Consider the following 10,949-nt stretch of genomic DNA (forward strand, 5'->3'; position numbering starts at 1 on the left):
TCCTCTACTTTTTTCGTTCTTTCTTTCTTTCTTTCTGAATGTGTCTTTGACAGTTTTGTAAGAGGTTTTTCTGAAGAGTTTCCCCATGCTGAGCTGACTCCTGCAGTCAAGTGATCGGGATGTCTGGGGCTGGGTCGGGGAGGGGGGGAATCAGAGTTTTTTATTCGAGACTTTAACACGTCGGCATGGCGTTAAAGTGACCTCTGATGAGTTTTTGCCCCTGGAGGAGTGTGTTCTGGTGATCGGGCAAGTTGTCGGTTGTGAAAATATAAAGTCGGCAGCTCGTATGAGCGGGTCTGTTGTGCTGTTTCTGAGCAGCATTGAGTTGGTCTCGCGTATCGTTGAGACTGGTATAGTGATCGGTGGTGTTTTGATCAATGTCACCCCACTAGCAGCTCCGGCCAGGAGAGTTACTTTGTCTAATGTCACTCGTTTTCTGTCAAACGACCTATTAGAGAGGGAACTGGCGAGACATGGGTGGATAATGTCGGGTTTGAAACGTATACCGCTGGGGTGTAAGTCACAGCAGTTGAAACATGTTGTTTCGTTCAGAAGGCAGGTATTCATGATTTTGAATGACATAAATGGGGATCTGAACATTGTGCTTAAGTTCAAGGTTGATGGCAATGATTATGTTGTCTTTGTCACATCTGATTCTATGAAGTGCTTCAACTGCGGTAATGAAGGCCACACTGTTAGGCATTGCCCCGAGAAGGATCAGGATGAGGGTGCTGGTCCCAGTCGACGGGGGGGTCAGCCCAAGCAGGCCAGGTCGGGGAGTGGTGAGCAGCCCGGCCGCCCTACTAGCGGAGCAGCCGAAGTGGCAGAGGAGGTGAGAAGAGGGGCTGCGGGGGAGGCTGTTGAAGAGAGTGAGGGTCTGAAGGTCCAGGTACAGGAGAGTGTGGGCGCTGAGAGGACTTCCGACCGCGGCGGTACCGTGCCGACTGTGGAGGTCCCAGGTGTTAGCGGTGTGTCAGCTAATGTTTGTGGAGCATCAGACAGTACGGATGACAGCCGTTTAACTGGACTGGATGGCAGTATACAGCAGCAGGATGGGGCATCAGGTAGTGGAGTGGGGGTGAGCAGCGAGAGGGCTGGTGACCAGACTGAAAAGATGGAGACTGTGAAGACAACACTGAGCAATGTGTGGGACACGGGAATGGAAGTGGGGACGGATCCTGGTCAGGACAGCAGGGTTTTTAAAGTGCCTGGGAAGAAACGCATTCGCAAATCTGAGGACGGTGCTTCTGCTAAAAAACGGAGTCCAGCTCCTGAGCCTTGATGAGTCAGTGTGCTCCCAGGAGATGCTCAAAGGAGCCTGCCTAAAACAGTGTGCTACCTAGAGATCCTGAAGTCACCCCCGCAGGCTGTAGAGCAATACTCAAAAGCACCTGTGTTGCTCCCAGAAACAAAAGAGGAAAAACTGGAAAAACCAGTATACCAGTCAAGCAACTTAAGCTCAAGAAGGGAGGCAGCTTGACCAAGCCAGTTTAAGCTGACAAGTTACTGTGACTGCCTATATTGTTTTTCATTTGTTTGTTTTTTATGACATTGGAGTTACAAGGTTCTGCACTGAACACAAATCTACTAAGAAGTGTCTCCTTAAAACTCAACCATAAAAGTAAAATAATAATAAAATAAAAAACTTCAGAAGGAATTATTTTCAACTGAGAGTTTGCTTGTACACTGTTACTTAACAAAAATATATTACACTGCACACAAATTATTTCTGACCAATCCAACATGGCCAAACGATATAAACAATGCACTTTTCTTGAACAACCCTGAACACAACTTTATACAGCAGGTCACACATCCTATGCATCATTATTTTCAGAGAAGATGCGTTTTGGAGGAATAGAAAATAAAATCTAAACAATAACAAAAGGCTTCCAGCAAATGTGTTGCTTGGCCCCATAATAAGTATTTGAACTGTTTCAAAGTGAAAGCTTCAGACCATTTTGATGCGGTTTGCAAGTTAACAAGTTCTGCTGTCCAAACATGACACTATCCGTAAGTTAGCCACTCAAAGTGACTTAATCATACCCTGAAGAACATCCTTCGAAATTAAGCTTTTTCTATGATAGCCTGCCGTGGTTTTCAACCCTGATCCCGAAGGGCCTCCTCTGACTCCAGCAAGTCTGCAACAGCAGCCACACATTCCTCAGCCCAGTTAAAATGAGGCTCATTTTCACAAGTTAAACATTGTAGCGTAAGGTACACTTATAAATTTCAAGTAAAGAAGTGAATTTATAGTGTCACCTTATCACGAATCCTGGAATCTTGTAGAACTCAATTTCTGTAATAATTGGACGCACACACCAATTCCAAAGATATAAATTGTCAAATTTATTCAAAACAAAGACTAAATGTAGCACTACACTAATTATACAAAAGGGAAGAACTAATTAAAATTCAACTCTAGATCAACAAATCACTTCCGTGACCAAATCAAAGACCATGGGATTTCATATGATAACACAAATCGATTAACAAAAAAGGTTATAAACACATTGACTACAATACCGGTTAGTAAGACGAAGGTGAGTCTCTCGTTAGTATTATTAGTCAGACATTAAATAACTACGCAGGTTAGTATTTATGTCAGGTAACTTCTCGTTATATATATATCAGTCTCATTTACGTTTAGGTGCCGAGAAAGATCCTATCATTACTTGTTACCACACTTTCCCTTAACTGATTATTATTCAATGATTTAGGATAGGCAGGGCCACCAATAATCTAATGTCTATTAACTTGTGTCAATTTCAGACTAAACAGTTAAACAGGAATGAGAAGATATTTCTCGACGTTGACAGATTTTATTTCTAAAATTATCAACAAAACAGTTTAATGCAACACACATTAATATTTAAGAAAACTAAATGATATTACACATTCTAGAGTTATGAATCACAGATTAACATTTCTAATTGATTTCTCAAATGTCATGAATCATGAACTCCAAACTGTTAAACTTATCTGAACTTCGTCGCAGAGAGGCCTCTCTGGCTTCGGGCTCAGATAACAGCACACGGCACGAGGTCCGTGTGGTTTGGAACAAAGGCAGTCCGGTTCGGCTTTGTCCAAGAACTTCCACTCAGTCGATGCACCTGGAAATTGGGGTTTCTCGAAAGTAGTGTCGTTTCCAAACAGATTTTCCACTGGTTTGAAGGCTCCAAGGTTGTGCACAAAATCTTCTTTGAGGAAAGCAGGGCCCTGTTTGTTCCAAGGGTCAAGTTTCTTAAGACTCAAATAGCTATTTAAATGACTGACACTTTCGTATACAGTCGACTTAGTCAATTGTCCAGCTGTATTCACTCCACTGATCAGGTGGGCACAGGCGGGCAGCGCAGTCTGTAAAGTTCTTTATTTAATAAAGTCCTTTAAAAGAATTCTTCGTACGGCTCAATCTCCTTCTCCCAGTTTAACTCTTCTGTTGCCGGCAAAGACTTGGTTGGTTTCTGGTTCCGGTTCTGGCAACAGAGCTACAGGTTGAGCTGTGGCAGCGAGTTACTGGTTCAGGTGAGAGAGAGAGAGAGAAAGACCGTCCGCTGTTCCTTATAGTCTGTCAGATCAATAGGTGATTGGTTCCTGAGTTCTTGAGATTGGATTTCGGTTTCAGCCCCCAGTGTCCTATTGGAGGGGGGCTTGATTTATGACTGATGTCAATCCATGCCATCTTTTGGAAATGCCGGTTGGCCCGGGTTCGTAGCTCTATGTCGGGATTTCGGCTCTCGTCCACTTCAAAGAGTTTTTATCACCTACAGGCCCCTTTCTCCAGACATCTCATAGCAGAATTCCAAACTATTTGGCCTCTTCTTGGTGCCATCCTCCCCAAAACTGTCACTTTGATGCAAACCAGTTCCAAGCTGATGAGCTAAGGAAATCTGATAACTTTGGGGGGGGAGAGGTCTTCTTTAGATCAGTGCTTCAGCTCAGAGCCCAAATGCTCTTATCAGGGACTCTGTTCCCAACATAACGCTACATGAGTAATCGGGCTCTAAATAGCCCCAGGCGTTTCTCCTGCAGTTCTTCCTTCTTTCCACTGCTAGCACTGCCTTTGTGAAGGCGGATGGGGCTTGTGAGAAGTCAACAGCGTGTCTACCGAAAAGGGTGTCTGACTCCTGGTTTTGGATCCGGAAGGGTTGATAACAAACTGAAACGGTTACAATATGATACTGCTTAAATTAACTGTGGATATAGATTGTGATCGTGCTCGGCTAAGGTGTGCTTTCAGTCCGCACACAAAACATTTCAGTCGTCTAATCAAATCGAATAAAACAGCGAGGATAGCATGTTCGATCCGTGTGCTATTGTTTTTCAACAAGTGTAATGCCCTTTGTAACGTTTAACCGATTCGTTGAATAGAGCTTGTTATAGGATATTGTGAACTGAACCTATTTTGCTGTGAATTTATATTGAGTGCGAATAGTTTATTGTGTCTGGTCGCGGTCTGTCTGCACTAAATAAATGATTTGTATCAAGTCATTTTTTAGTTTGTCTGTCTACTTTTTTACCTTGCGACTAAAGGCCACTCCTTGCACTTCACACATTTGCCCTTTTAATTACTCCCTTACTGACATACTTTAACATGCAATGTGCGTGTGATAATAGTTTTAGCAGCCTGTTGCCATTCAGGTGAGACGATACCTAGAAAATCCGTTCTCAGGAGAATTGTGTTTCTTTGCTGATCACGTTCTATGTCGCTTTTTACACAGTTCTTACAAGTGGCACATTGGGGATGAGGAGCAGTGCATGTTGACCCGCATAGCTGTGGACTTCTGCATGGCATGGGGTCACAGGTCATTCCAAGTATTTCAAGACACGAGCAAATGTGTGGACACATTGCGTAGGTTGTGTTGGCCCAACCCTCACAGATTGTGCCAAGTCAAGTAGAGATGCATGTTGTCCTGTTCTAAAGTGACACGTCGTCAACAGCAAAAACATCTCTCAGAGTTCCAGGAATTCCTTGATTGCATTGCTTGCCTTTCCTCAGGAAGACAACACTTGCCAGGCTGGATATTTGCCAAAGGAAGCCAAGAGGACAGGACACCACACCTAGATGCAACTGCATATCTCATTGTCACCAGGAAGGCCCGCCGCAAGTGACCCACCACAGACAGCACTCTGGGCGCAACTTGGCTCACTCGGGACCTGGCCGTGCGACAGAGCGAGACGTGTGCGTAGAGCAGAGACCTTTAGCACAAGCATCAAGCTTGGTTCCATGGTGTAATGGTTAGCACTCTGGACTCTGAATCCAGCGATCCGAGTTCAAGTCTCGGTGGGACCTGGGCCCCATGGCTGGGGCAGCGGCGGCAAAGCGGTGGTCTCCCTGGGTGAGGGCCTGTGTCTGCGATCAGGGCCGTTTACGTTCTTCTTGGGAGGCTTGGAGACGAAGTGGCGAGACCTCCGGGTTGGCGTGCTGCGTTCACCTTCCTGAAACACCGAGGCCTGGGGCCCCCTGGTGGCGACTGCGTGGCTTTAACGGAGAAGGTGCCTGTGTTGAACCCTTCTTGGAAATAATGGTTTTCCCCGATCTATATAGAAGAGGATGGCTATTATTGTAACAACCAGACATTTGTGTCTGCACTGTCACTCACTCACTCATCTATCTATCTATCTATCTATCTATCGACTATTGACTATCGACATTTGCTGTCTGCCGCTGTGATTGTTGGGAGTGAGTGTGGAGGTGCAGGTGTGCATGTTTGCTGCTGCCAGGTTTGTTTGTGGTTTTTCTCCTCTACTTTTTTCGTTCTTTCTTTCTTTCTTTCTGAATGTGTCTTTGACAGTTTTGTAAGAGGTTTTTCTGAAGAGTTTCCCCATGCTGAGCTGACTCCTGCAGTCAGCGAAGCGATCGGGATGTCTGGGGCTGGGTCGGGGAGGGGGGGAATCAGAGTTTCTTATTCGAGACTTTAACACGTCGGCATGGCGTTAAAGTGACCTCCGATGAGTTTTTGCCCCTGGAGGAGTGTGTTCTGGCGATCGGGCAAGTTGTCGGTTGTGAAAATATAAAGTCGGCAGCTCGTATGAGCGGGTCTGTTGTGCTGTTTCTGAGCAGCATTGAGTTGGTCTCGCGTATCGTTGAGACTGGTATAGTGATCGGTGGTGTTTTGATCAATGTCACCCCACTAGCAGCTCCGGCCAGGAGAGTTACTTTGTCTAATGTCACTCGTTTTCTGTCAAACGACCTATTAGAGAGGGAACTGGCGAGACATGGGTGGATAATGTCGGGTTTGAAACGTATACCGCTGGGGTGTAAGTCACAGCAGTTGAAACATGTTGTTTCGTTCAGAAGGCAGGTATTCATGATTTTGAATGACATAAATGGGGATCTGAACATTGTGCTTAAGTTCAAGGTTGATGGCAATGATTATGTTGTCTTTGTCACATCTGATTCTATGAAGTGCTTCAACTGCGGTAATGAAGGCCACACTGTTAGGCATTGCCCCGAGAAGGATCAGGATGAGGGTGCTGGTCCCAGTCGACGGGGGGGTCAGCCCAAGCAGGCCAGGTCGGGGAGTGGTGAGCAGCCCGGCCGCCCTACTAGCGGAGCAGCCGAAGTGGCAGAGGAGGCGAGAAGAGGGGCTGCGGGGGAGGCTGTTGAAGAGAGTGAGGGTCTGGAGGTCCAGGTACAGGAGAGTGTGGGCGCTGAGAGGACTTCCGACCGCGGCGGTACCGTGCCGACTGTGGAGGTCCCAGGTGTTAGCGGTGTGTCAGCTAATGTTTGTGGAGCATCAGACAGTACGGATGACAGCCGTTTAACTGGACTGGATGGCAGTATACAGCAGCAGGACGGGGCATCAGGTAGTGGAGTGGGGGTGAGCAGCGAGAGGGCTGGTGACCAGACTGAAAAGATGGAGACTGTGAAGACAACACTGAGCAGTGTGTGGGACACGGGAATGGAAGTGGGGACGGATCCTGGTCAGGACAGCAGGGTTTTTAAAGTGCCTGGGAAGAAACGCATTCGCAAATCTGAGGACGGTGCTTCTGCTAAAAAACGGAGTCCAGCTCCTGAGCCTTGATGAGTCAGTGTGCTCCCAGGAGATGCTCAAAGGAGCCTGCCTAAAACAGTGTGCTACCTAGAGATCCTGAAGTCACCCCCGCAACTCAAAAGCACCTGTGTTGCTCCCAGAAACAAAAGAGGAAAAACTGGAAAAACCAGTATACCAGTCAAGCAACTTAAGCTCAAGAAGGGAGGCAGCTTGACCAAGCCAGTTTAAGCTGACAAGTTACTGTGACTGCCTATATTGTTTTTCATTTGTTTGTTTTTTATGACATTGGAGTTACAAGGTTCTGCACTGAACACAAATCTACTAAGAAGTGTCTCCTTAAAACTCAACCATAAAAGTAAAATAATAATAAAATAAAAAACTTCAGAAGGAATTATTTTCAACTGAGAGTTTGCTTGTACACTGTTACTTAACAAAAATATATTACACTGCACACAAATTATTTCTGACCAATCCAACATGGCCAAACGATATAAACAATGCACTTTTCTTGAACAACCCTGAACACAACTTTATACAGCAGGTCACACATCCTATGCATCATTATTTTCAGAGAAGATGCGTTTTGGAGGAATAGAAAATAAAATCTAAACAATAACAAAAGGCTTCCAGCAAATGTGTTGCTTGGCCCCATAATAAGTATTTGAACTGTTTCAAAGTGAAAGCTTCAGACCATTTTGATGCGGTTTGCAAGTTAACAAGTTCTGCTGTCCAAACATGACACTATCCGTAAGTTAGCCACTCAAAGTGACTTAATCATACCCTGCAGAACATCCTTCGAAATTAAGCTTTTTCTATGATAGCCTGCAGTGGTTTTCAACCCTGATCCCGAAGGGCCTCCTCTGACTCCAGCAAGTCTGCAACAGCAGCCACACATTCCTCAGCCCAGTTAAAATGAGGCTCATTTTCACAAGTTAAACATTGTAGCGTAAGGTACACTTATAAATTTCAAGTAAAGAAGTGAATTTATAGTGTCACCATATCACGAATCCTGGAATCTTGTAGAACTCAATTTCTGTAATAATTGGACGCAGACACCAATTCCAAAGATATAAATTGTCAAATTTATTCAAAACAAAGACTAAATGTAGCACTACACTAATTATACAAAAGGGAAGAACTAATTAAAATTCAACTCTAGATCAACAAATCACTTCCGTGACCAAATCAAAGACCATGGGATTTCATATGATAACACAAATCGATTAACAAAAAAGGTTATAAACACATTGACTACAATACCGGTTAGTAAGACGAAGGTGAGTCTCTCGTTAGTATTATTAGTCAGACATTAAATAACTACGCAGGTTAGTATTTATGTCAGGTAACTTCTCGTTATATATATATCAGTCTCATTTACGTTTAGGTGCCGAGAAAGATCCTATCATTACTTGTTACCACACTTTCCCTTAACTGATTATTATTCAATGATTTAGGATAGGCAGGGCCACCAATAATCTAATGTCTATTAACTTGTGTCAATTTCAGACTAAACAGTTAAACAGGAATGAGAAGATATTTCTCGACGTTGACAGATTTTATTTCTAAAATTATCAACAAAACAGTTTAATGCAACACACATTAATATTTAAGAAAACTAAATGATATTACACATTCTAGAGTTATGAATCACAGATTAACATTTCTAATTGATTTCTCAAATGTCATGAATCATGAACTCCAAACTGTTAAACTTATCTGAACTTCGTCGCAGAGAGGCCTCTCTGGCTTCGGGCTCAGATAACAGCACACGGCACGAGGTCCGTGTGGTTTGGAACAAAGGCAGTCCGGTTCGGCTTTGTCCAAGAACTTCCACTCAGTCGATGCACCTGGAAATTGGGGTTTCTCGAAAGTAGTGTCGTTTCCAAACAGATTTTCCACTGGTTTGAAGGCTCCAAGGTTGTGCACAAAATCTTCTTTGAGGAAAGCAGGGCCCTGTTTGTTCCAAGGGTCAAGTTTCTTAAGACTCAAATAGCTATTTAAATGACTGACACTTTCGTATACAGTCGACTTAGTCAATTGTCCAGCTGTATTCACTCCACTGATCAGGTGGGCACAGGCGGGCAGCGCAGTCTGTAAAGTTCTTTATTTAATAAAGTCCTTTAAAAGAATTCTTCGTACGGCTCAATCTCCTTCTCCCAGTTTAACTCTTCTGTTGCCGGCAAAGACTTGGTTGGTTTCTGGTTCCGGTTCTGGCAACAGAGCTACAGGTTGAGCTGTGGCAGCGAGTTACTGGTTCAGGTGAGAGAGAGAGAGAGAAAGACCGTCCGCTGTTCCTTATAGTCTGTCAGATCAATAGGTGATTGGTTCCTGAGTTCTTGAGATTGGATTTCGGTTTCAGCCCCCAGTGTCCTATTGGAGGGGGGCTTGATTTATGACTGATGTCAATCCATGCCATCTTTTGGAAATGCCGGTTGGCCCGGGTTCGTAGCTCTATGTCGGGATTTCGGCTCTCGTCCACTTCAAAGAGTTTTTATCACCTACAGGCCCCTTTCTCCAGACATCTCATAGCAGAATTCCAAACTATTTGGCCTCTTCTTGGTGCCATCCTCCCCAAAACTGTCACTTTGATGCAAACCAGTTCCAAGCTGATGAGCTAAGGAAATCTGATAACTTTGGGGGGGGAGAGGTCTTCTTTAGATCAGTGCTTCAGCTCAGAGCCCAAATGCTCTTATCAGGGACTCTGTTCCCAACATAACGCTACATGAGTAATCGGGCTCTAAATAGCCCCAGGCGTTTCTCCTGCAGTTCTTCCTTCTTTCCACTGCTAGCACTGCCTTTGTGAAGGCGGATGGGGCTTGTGAGAAGTCAACAGCGTGTCTACCGAAAAGGGTGTCTGACTCCTGGTTTTGGATCCGGAAGGGTTGATAACAAACTGAAACGGTTACAATATGATACTGCTTAAATTAACTGTGGATATAGATTGTGATCGTGCTCGGCTAAGGTGTGCTTTCAGTCCGCACACAAAACATTTCAGTCGTCTAATCAAATCGAATAAAACAGCGAGGATAGCATGTTCGATCCGTGTGCTATTGTTTTTCAACAAGTGTAATGCCCTTTGTAACGTTTAACCGATTCGTTGAATAGAGCTTGTTATAGGATATTGTGAACTGAACCTATTTTGCTGTGAATTTATATTGAGTGCGAATAGTTTATTGTGTCTGGTCGCGGTCTGTCTGCACTAAATAAATGATTTGTATCAAGTCATTTTTTAGTTTGTCTGTCTACTTTTTTACCTTGCGACTAAAGGCCACTCCTTGCACTTCACACATTTGCCCTTTTAATTACTCCCTTACTGACATACTTTAACATGCAATGTGCGTGTGATAATAGTTTTAGCAGCCTGTTGCCATTCAGGTGAGACGATACCTAGAAAATCCGTTCTCAGGAGAATTGTGTTTCTTTGCTGATCACGTTCTATGTCGCTTTTTACACAGTTCTTACAAGTGGCACATTGGGGATGAGGAGCAGTGCATGCTGACCCGCATAGCTGTGGACTTCTGCATGGCATGGGGTCACAGGTCATTCCAAGTATTTCAAGACACGAGCAAATGTGTGGACACATTGCGTAGGTTGTGTTGGCCCAACCCTCACAGATTGTGCCAAGTCAAGTAGAGATGCATGTTGTCCTGTTCTAAAGTGACACGTCGTCAACAGCAAAAACATCTCTCAGAGTTCCAGGAATTCCTTGATTGCATTGCTTGCCTTTCCTCAGGAAGACAACACTTGCCAGGCTGGATATTTGCCAAAGGAAGCCAAGAGGACAGGACACCACACCTAGATGCAACTGCATATCTCATTGTCACCAGGAAGGCCCGCCGCAAGTGACCCACCACAGCACTCTGGGCGCAACTTGGCTCACTCGGGACCTGGCCGTGCGACAGAGCGAGACGTGTGCGTAGAGCAGAGACCTTTAGCACAAGCATCAAGCTT

General features: G+C 44.6%; 1 non-coding gene across 1 annotated transcript; it reads left to right on the top strand.

Annotated features, from left to right (window-relative positions):
- Positions 1-5,221: 5,221 nt before the first annotated feature.
- Positions 5,222-5,293, top strand: trnaq-cug (transfer RNA glutamine (anticodon CUG)). Its single transcript has one exon. It is a non-coding gene; the product is annotated as a tRNA-Gln (tRNA).
- The last annotated feature ends 5,656 nt before the right edge of the window (positions 5,294-10,949 follow it).

Source organism: Amia ocellicauda, chromosome 19, assembly GCF_036373705.1.
Source record: "Amia ocellicauda isolate fAmiCal2 chromosome 19, fAmiCal2.hap1, whole genome shotgun sequence".
NCBI lineage: Eukaryota > Metazoa > Chordata > Actinopteri > Amiiformes > Amiidae > Amia > Amia ocellicauda.